This window comes from Myodes glareolus, chromosome 6, assembly GCF_982192425.1.
Source record: "Myodes glareolus chromosome 6, mMyoGla1.1, whole genome shotgun sequence".
Classification (NCBI taxonomy): Eukaryota; Metazoa; Chordata; class Mammalia; order Rodentia; family Cricetidae; genus Myodes; species Myodes glareolus.
In genome coordinates, this window is record NC_142031.1 from 56,292,248 (window position 1) to 56,301,354 (window position 9,107).

The 9,107-nt window shown below is 44.8% G+C and overlaps 1 pseudogene; it reads left to right on the forward strand.

The window, feature by feature from the left end:
- The first annotated feature begins 8,079 nt into the window (after positions 1-8,079).
- LOC148121831 (dynein light chain 1, cytoplasmic pseudogene) lies at positions 8,080-8,444 on the forward strand (annotated as a pseudogene).
- The last annotated feature ends 663 nt before the right edge of the window (positions 8,445-9,107 follow it).

A 9,107-nucleotide genomic window follows, 5' to 3' on the forward strand; every position in this document is an offset into this window, starting at 1 on the left:
ATCAAACCCACACCGATTCATCACTTCGCGCCCACTGAGATGACTAACGTAGGAAGATGAGTTTCGCCGAGGATGTAAAGAAGCTGGAACCGGCATGTGTTGAAACAGAAGTGTATTGATGCGGGCACTTTGGAGAGCAGCTGGGCAGTTCCTCAAAAAAGCTGAACATGGTTACTGCGTGACCCGAAAATTTTGCTCTTTGGTTATTTACCCAGGTGAGCCAAAATAACATATCCACACAAAATCTTAGGCGCAAATGCCCACAGAAGCATTAGTCATTACAGCTCCCAAACAGAAGGACCCAAATGTCCAATCAGCAATGAACAAACAGATACAATGTAGTATGTCCATGGAGGACGGAATTCGGATACATGCTACAACACGAGGAAGCCTTAAAACCATTGTGCTAAGTGAAAGAAACCACACCAAATGCCATATATCCTGCCACTTAGGTTAAGTGTCTGGAACAGGTGGACCCATGGAAGTACAGAGAGGATTGGTGGTTACCCAGGGCAGGGAGGAGGGAAAGAATGGGGCAAAGAGTCCTTGTTGGGGTAGAGAGAACATTCCAAAGCTTGAAGACAACTCTGTGAATCTACTAAAAATACTTGCTGCCGGGCAAAGTGTCATATGTTAGTCATCCCCAAATCAATAAGTTCTAGGCTCATTAGAGCTGCTTACGAGACCCTGTCAACCACAGAAGTCAGTCACAAAGTCCCTCAGTCTTGTACTTCAGAAGAGTAAGTTTTATGGCATGTGAATTGTTTCTCAACAAAGTATTATTTAAAAAAAAAAAACAGTTTTAGGAAGAAGGAAAGCATGAGAAAAACAGAGTTCACCTATCAGTAATAAACATCAATGCATTGTGTGTGTAGTGTACGGATCAAAAGAACACAGGTTGGAAGTTTAAAATACAACTTAAGCCAGGCATAGTGGCGCAAACCTGTAATAGCAAGGCTTGGAAAACTGGGGCAGGAAGATTTTGAGTTCAAGGACAGTCTGGAGTGACTGTGAGTTCCAGGCTTTACCTGGGTTACATAATGTGACTCTGTCTCTAAAAAGCAAAACCTAAAATGTGAGGAATATTCCAGAAGGAACGATTTAAAGAATGCAGCGATTGCCTCTGGGAAGAGAGTAGGGCAAAAGATTGTTCCTTTGATTATAAACGTTGGAGGGTTTTAGAAACATTCTTTTTATGTACCTAGATGTCCTGATAAGTGTACGAACTCCAGGGCTATAATAGCTCATTTGGCAGACTGCTTGCTCGCTGTGCATAAAGCCCTGGATTTGATCCCAAACACCACAAAAACCAGGCAGGACACACGTCTGCCTGCCCCCAGGGAAGGTGGAAACAGGCGTGGGGATCAGAAGTTCAAGGTCGTCCACGCACTTTGAATAACTAAAGCTGTAACTGAGCAGGAAGCTTTCACCTGGTGGCTGGTGTTTATAGTGCTGGAAGGCACAATGTGGATGCTGGGTGAGGGGAAAGTCATCAACACTTAGAGCCCCGGAGGCTGTAATACCAGCCTAATAGACAAGGCATGTGCACTGGCGCTACAGTGGCATGGCTGTTTGGAGAGCAACCAACTCCTTTCTGACTAGAGCTGAGGGCAAGTCCTGTCAAAAGTCCGCCAGTGGGGACAGTCACAAGGCCTATGGAGAATTTACTACGGATGTTTTGCTAAAAGAACATGGAGTCAAACTTCCCTGTAAATGTTTATACCCACAGATGAATGCTAGTCAGAGAAGCCCCTTTTCCCAGTGGGTGATGGTTTGGACGCACAGGCTCAGAACTAGTCCTGAGTGCTGAGAACCCGACTCCTGACTGCCTGTCCCTAAACGAGTCTTTTGTATGACTCATTCCAAGACTCAGGGAACATGGCGGCCGAGGAGGCAAAGAAACCATTAACAGCTAAAGGAATGCTATGGCATCCTGCCTCCTGCCCCTGTCACCGCCCTTGCGTTCGTCAGCTTGCAGAAGCTGGGGATACCTACACAAGATCAGCAATTTTTTTAAATTTCAGACATGAAAGTAGGGGAATGGGAGACTCGTTGGGACGATCAAGGGACTCAGAAGAAACAAGGGGACACATAAGAGATGACAGAGTTTGTAAACATGGCCATAATATATTAAATACATGTATGAACTTGCCAAACATGTAAAAATTAAGAAAAAAAAAACCTTCAAGGTCATCCTTGGCTACACAGGGAATTTGCAGCCAGCCCAGGCTACATGTGAGCATGTCTCAATTTTTAAAAAAGTAAACTTTGAATTCCTGCTCAAAACTACTAATGCTGTAATAGTAACAACACTCAACTACTGCGTAGGCCTGGATCCCAGGGCATCAGGCAACGGGCTCCTGATGGTGAGTGATGCTGGCCAAAGACTATGACAGCATCAAGAGTTCCCTGAAACAACCCTTCCCGCATTCCCCAGGGCAAGGCGGCTCTCTTTGATTTCTCCTCCAAAGAGAACTCTGCGGCCCCTGGGAACGTGAGAGAAAGAAGCGTGGAGTCGGCTTAATGTTTTATCTCAAGAATGCTCAGCTAATGATTATTTGAAACCCTGGCTCATAAAAGCCAAACAGGCCTGAGTGGTAACAGCACAGGTCACCTATGGCTACGTCATGTGTCTTTTCAGATTAAAAGATAGATAGATAGATCGAAAGATATAGATGATAGAGAGGTAGATAGGTAGATAGATAGATAATTTTATGTGCTTGAATGTTTTCCCTACGTGTGTGTGTGTGTGTGTGTGTGTGTGTGTGTGTGTGTGTGTGTGTACCTGGTACCTGCTGAGGTCTGAAGAAAGCATGGAATCCCCTGGAACTGAAGTTATGAGTTGTGAGTCATCATGTGGGTGGTTTCAAGACAAGTGGATGCTGAGAATTAAGTCCTGGTCCTCTGCAAAGGTATCAAGTGCTCTAAACCACCGAGCCATCTCTCCAGCCCTGCGTTTTCAGGTTTCGGAGATTTCATTCTTTATCTGTAAAGGGGAGCTGTTAAAATCCCAGTGCCATGAAGATTGGATGAACGGTGAGGTGTAGGAGAGCACAATCAGGGAGCATGGGAAGCGTCTCAAAGGCGTATGTGTTGGTCTGGGGCTGTCCTTCAGTTGGGAGAATGTATACTTTTTATCCACAAAGCCTTGTGTTACCCCAGCCTCACATACACCAGACATAGTGGGGCATGCCTGTAGTCCCAGCACTCAAGAAGTGAACACAGTAGGATCAGGGAGTCCAGCCAATTCAAATGCAGGTTGAGCTACATGAGAAACCTCTCTGAGAATACAAAAAAAAAAAAAAAATCCCACAAAGGCGTATACAACCAGTGTGGTTATATTATTATTTAAATATTTTATAGTTACAAAAGAATTTTGTTCCACAAATTAGAACTATTGTTCTAGCCAAGAGACATCTTCTGAAAATTAATGTAGGTTACCTCTAGGACCCCCACAATGCCAGACTCTGCCATGGTCAACACAAATGTTAGCAAAAAGAAGGCACCGCCATCTCTCCAGGTTCTCCACATCGCACCCCTGGCTCTCAGGAAGTGTGTGCAGAGTGGGCAGTGCAAAGCTCTGCCTTTTAGAACAAAGTTTCTTCAGCACACTTGCCTCGGGCAACCACTTTGAGCTCTGACTTCTCCTCTGCAAACCTTAGACACTGCATAGGGGCTGAGAATGTAGCTCAGTTAGTAGGATGCTTGCTTAGCATGCACGAAGGCTAGGGTACAATCCCTAGCAATAGACAGACAGATACACACACACACATACACACACACAGAGATGTACACACATACACACACAGATGCACAGATGTGCACACATACACGCACAGATGAACATACATGCATGCACATTATTTTTAAATTTTAAAGACACTACATAATCATACAAAAGTCTGCATCATACCTTGCCTGTAATGTGTCCTGAATTAAACAATACATTGTATGAAACAGTGTCCATCACATATAAACCATCTGGTGTTACCCGCACACGCATGTGTGTATGCTTGTGCACATGTGTGTGTGTTATATGCATTATGTATGCATGTGTGTGCATGTGTGTGGCCTGTGTACGCTTGTGCATGTGTATGTGTTGCTTTGTGTGTGCATGTGTGTGTGCATGTGTGTGGCATGCGTGCGTGAGTGTGTGCGTGCGTGTGTGCGTGTGCTGGGACTGACACTAACACCTCATGCCTGTGAGGCACGTGCTCTGCCATGAGTTCTAGCCCGAGCCCTCTCACCTTACCAAGTGGGTCTCAGCTGCAGACTCTCCTCACTTCACAAAGGACTATCTGCATTACCTTCCCAGGCATTCCTCTGCGTTGTTGCCTGGTCTTTCTCCCAGCATAGAGGGATATGTGACCATCTATCCAGATAATCACACTTCTCCAGTAATTATCTAGACAGCCTCCATTGCCCCCGTCCTCCTCTGCACGTCAATCATCTGGAAAAGAAGTTATAATGCGGGTAGCCCTGACCTTTGCACTCCCACAGGTATCTAACCTTGACTCTAGTTAAGTCACAATAGGAGCCGGGAGTCTTCTACTTTGCAGTTGGACTAGATCAGTCCCAGGCATGTTAAGCTTCCATTTTGCACACATGTTTATTCCTCATAGATGAAATTATCTTGCAAGTTCCCAAAGTTAAAGAACCCATGTGATGTGATAGGTGATGTTCTGTGCCTTGATTTCTGTAACTCAACATTCTTTTTGAGATTTACCTAAGTTGGTTCATTTGAATTTCTGTATAAAATTCCACTGTGTGAGTTGGGTATGGTGACAAGTGCCTGTAATCCCAACTGTGGGATTGGAGCAGGAAGATTCTGAGACCCCCAACACAATAGCAGCTTGGCAGAGGCACTGGTAAGATGGATGCAGGGTAAGAGTTGCTGTTGGTTTTCCCCACCCCATCCCTGGCTCCCCAACCCCAGCTCAAGACGTTTACTGTTCCTTTAAAAGCAGTGCTGCAGAGGATGGCGTTACCTGGGTCAAATAGATATCCATCTCATTCTTCTTGACCATGTAAACATAGACCCGAATTAACTCCAGTCAGCGAAAATCTTGTGTATCGCTCCCAGAGTGGCCACAAAGGCCAGACTGAGCTGGTTCATCGCCCATGCACATCCGGGCCTATTTACAAAGGCTTCTCAACCTGGGCCAATGGGTCTTTCTCTGACTATCACGGAAAGCTACATAGTAAAATTTCTCCTCCATGCTTCTGCAACTGTCAAAGGCAGGTACTAGTTCATAAACTGCCACAACGGTCTCATTCCTTTGCTTGTGAATTGCTATGACCGTTACTTTTTACTGTGTTTTAGTTAGTTCTCTTTTAGGACATTAGAAACCTTCATGTATACCTCATTTCCTGCTTTTGATTTGTGAGGCCATGTGAAAAAATCATTGTCACAAAGAGTTGCCAGATGCAGTCCAGACCGTAAGCCATTAAACTTTGAACCAAGAGACCACTAGCCTTAGAAGTGACTGAAGAATGCCACCACCACCACCAAGGAGAGGAAGTGCTGTGACTGGGCTCTCACAGAAGAGGAGGCTCGCTGTCAGCAGACTAACTGCTGGCGAGTCAGTTTGGTTTTTATTCAGCTACAGTGACAGTTTTAGGGTTATGACATCATCTAGAGATCTATTCTATTTCTAATCGCCAACCTGCTGTTTTACTTTCTTGGGTGTCTGGTCTGTTGACCTCCAGATTGGACCCTCTGCTGGAATGTCAAAAGACAGATATTTAAGCTCTGTTTACCAAATAGTCTTCATTTTTAAATGGCCAGTTTTGTATTTTTCTGTTTGAATAAAAATGACAGGGACATAAGAGCTGAATGATTTATCATAATAATTAGCATGAAAGAGTCAATGAATAACACACATATACCCTTAGAGTTCATCACTGTCCCTGCCAGTGAGAGGGACAGGATGACTTCCCAATGTGTGTGTGAGTCCTAAGGATTAAGAGTCAAAGGGTAGAGGACGGCATCTAAATGAAGGTTTTCCACTTCTGTAATTTAAGATGAATTTTCTGGGGTTAGGGAAGTGACTCTATTGGTAACATGTTTGCTGTTCAAACATAAGGACCTGGTTCTGAACCCAAATACCCAGGCATGATGGTGCACTTGTAATCCCAGCACTGCACTGGGAAGACAGGCAAATCTTTGGGGCGTACTGGCTAGGCAGCCTATTCTAAATGATGAGCTACGGGCCAATGAGAGACCCTGTGTCAGAAAAAAAGGTATTCCCCCCAAACTACAAGCTACTTAACAAATCCCCCAACACCAGGCATGAGTTGTTGATTCAAGGTTGCCCAAGAGGCTCCTTGGTTGCCTCCCAGAGGTAGAAGATAAGTCCCTATTGCTTATGACACCGTGCTCTTTGGCCAAATGACCCAGAGCCCCCTGAACTGGAACTGAACTGAAATGCTCTTCCCCGAGGACTAGCATCCACGGTACCAGGAAGCACCATCCAAGCTTCCAAATAAAGGGAACAACCAAGAGTCTTACCCAGCTAGGATACCAATGAACCCCAACAATGACCATCATGGTACAGTCACCCTAAGGATGCAGTAGTGGCTCGCATTCCAAGGCAGTAACCAACAGCTCTCTAACTAGACTTCAGAACCCGCTCAACAAGAAGGAAATCAAGCTTAGTTCTAGAAAACCAGCTGACTACCTGCAGCTAGGGAAGTCATGGATCTTGGAGGTTCCATGACTACATGACTGCAACCACCACCTTACTAAACCAACCTAATTTCTGACCATATTCTAAATATTACCCTTACCTTCACAGGTAAGTGAAGCCCTCACCCCCTCAGCAAGCAAACTTCTCTTTGCAATAGTTGGAGACCATTAAAGAGAACTAAAACTGATCAGAACACAGAGTTATGGAGTCCAGTCCCAACTGATGTGTCTACATCGTAACTCCTGTATTGAAGGCCCAGGGATCATTGTGGAAGAGGGGGCAGAAAGAAAGGAAGAGCCAGAGGAGCGGAAGTTCACTGTGAGGCTGGGTCTCTGAAGAATGTCTGAAGCGACACCCATAGAGTCTGACCAACATGACTGCCCAAACACGATCTTTTTTTTTAAATTTATTTAATTATTTATTGTGTATACAGTGTTCAGCCTCCACGTATGCCTGCAGGCCCGAAGAGAGCACCAGATCTCATTACAGATGGTTGTGAGCCATTATGTGGTTGCTGGGAATTGAACTCAGGACCTCTGGAAGAGCAGTCAGTGCTCTTAACCTCTGAGCCATCTCTCCAGCCCCCAAACACGATCTTAACAAAGACAATGACAATAGAAATGCTAACACAAAGGGGGGAATAACACGATTAATAAAAACCCAGGTATAGAAACTGGGGTTCAACCTGAAGGTCAGGAAAGCAAAACAGCAGCCACTGACTCTTACCTCTACCTCAGTCCGAAATGGCGATCCTGCCTCCAGGAATCTCAGAATGAGACTGTGTCTGAGAGCTGTCTCCTCCCATCTTATATTCCTCTCTAGGGCCAGAATTAATGGCGTGTACCACTACTGCCTAGTTTCTATGGCAAACTAGTGTGGCTACTGGACTGAAAGGTGTATGGCACCACTGTCTGGTCTGTAAGGCTGACCAATGTGGCTGTTTTAGTCTGATCTTCAGGCAAGCTTAATTTATTAAAGTACAAATGAAATACTACTATGGGGATGGGAGAAAGGGAAGCTCAAGAGGCCTCAACCCTAGACAAGAACTTCAAGAGGAATACTGGGAGCAGAAGGAATCGTCTTCCCCAGTGAAGAGCATAGTAACTGGTTATCCAATACCAAATGGTCAGCCCTGCAAACATACGTATGAGTAACACTATACAGACTGAGAAGGTTGTATTTATGTATTAGGCATGTATTATGTTATTTAGGAATATACACACAGTGTGTGGGTTCGGGTGGGGATCTGGGTGTGTGTAAAACAATAATTAAAGAAAACCAAGATGTGCCACGGCTTCGGTAGCAACCGGCTCTCCTTTGCTACCTGAGCGGTGCCAGCACCTTCCTCAGGAGCTCGCAGCAGCCGGCTGGCCCCTGCTCCACAACAACCATGTGCGACCGGAAGGCGCTGATCAAAAATGCAGACATGTCGTAAGAAATGCAACAGGACTCGGTGGAGTGCGCTACTCAGGCGTTGGAGAAGTACAACATAGAAAAGGATATTGCGGCCCATATCAAGGAGTTTGACAAGAAGTACAACCCCACCTGGCATTGCATTGTGGGGCGGAACTTCGGTAGTTATGTGACGCACGAAACCAAACATTTCATCTACTTTTACCTGGGTCGGGTGGCCATTCTTCTGTTCAAATCTGGTTAAAAGCATGAACTGTGCCAAACACCCAGTGATGCATCCAAAAACAAGGACTGCATCCTAAATTCCAAATACCAGAGACTGACTCTTTAGCTTTGTTAAAGGAACACCTCGTTTGAATCTGATGTGTTTTGTGCGGAGCATCATCTTCTGTACGAGTTTGTGGTTATAAAATAGTAAAACAGCCTACATTTGTATTTATTTTCTAGGCCATACTTCTGTACCCCATTTTTTCCTCCCTTAGGCCATTCCTTTAAAAATAAGAAAACCAGACATAAATTTGAGAAAAATCAAGGGGCAGTACATGAGAGGGGTTAAAGGGAGGAAAGGGACTGGGAAATTATATAATTATATTATAATCTCCAAAAGTAAAAAATATTAATTTTTTTAAAAGGTTGACGATCCCTCAGGATCAACACCCAAGGGTTGACCCCTGGCCTCCTTACAAACATCTGTGCACACTGAGTATGTGTGTGGGTGTGTGGGTGTGTGGGTGTGTGTAAAAGAAAGGAAGGAAAAAAGGAAAGAGAGGGAAAAAGAAAGGAAAAAAGAGAGAGATGAATTCACTTTTCATTGTCCCCTTCCAACCCTTCCATAATTCTGCTATCTTCCCTGTTCTGGAAAGAAGTTAACGTAAACAAATGCTCCCACCTTTTCCTCAACAACCTTCTCAGTGAGCATGCCTTAATCTCTTTATCACTATGAAAAAAGACAAAGACACGCCTGCCCTGCAAAGCTGGAGACTCAAAAGTCAGGGTGGAGACCAA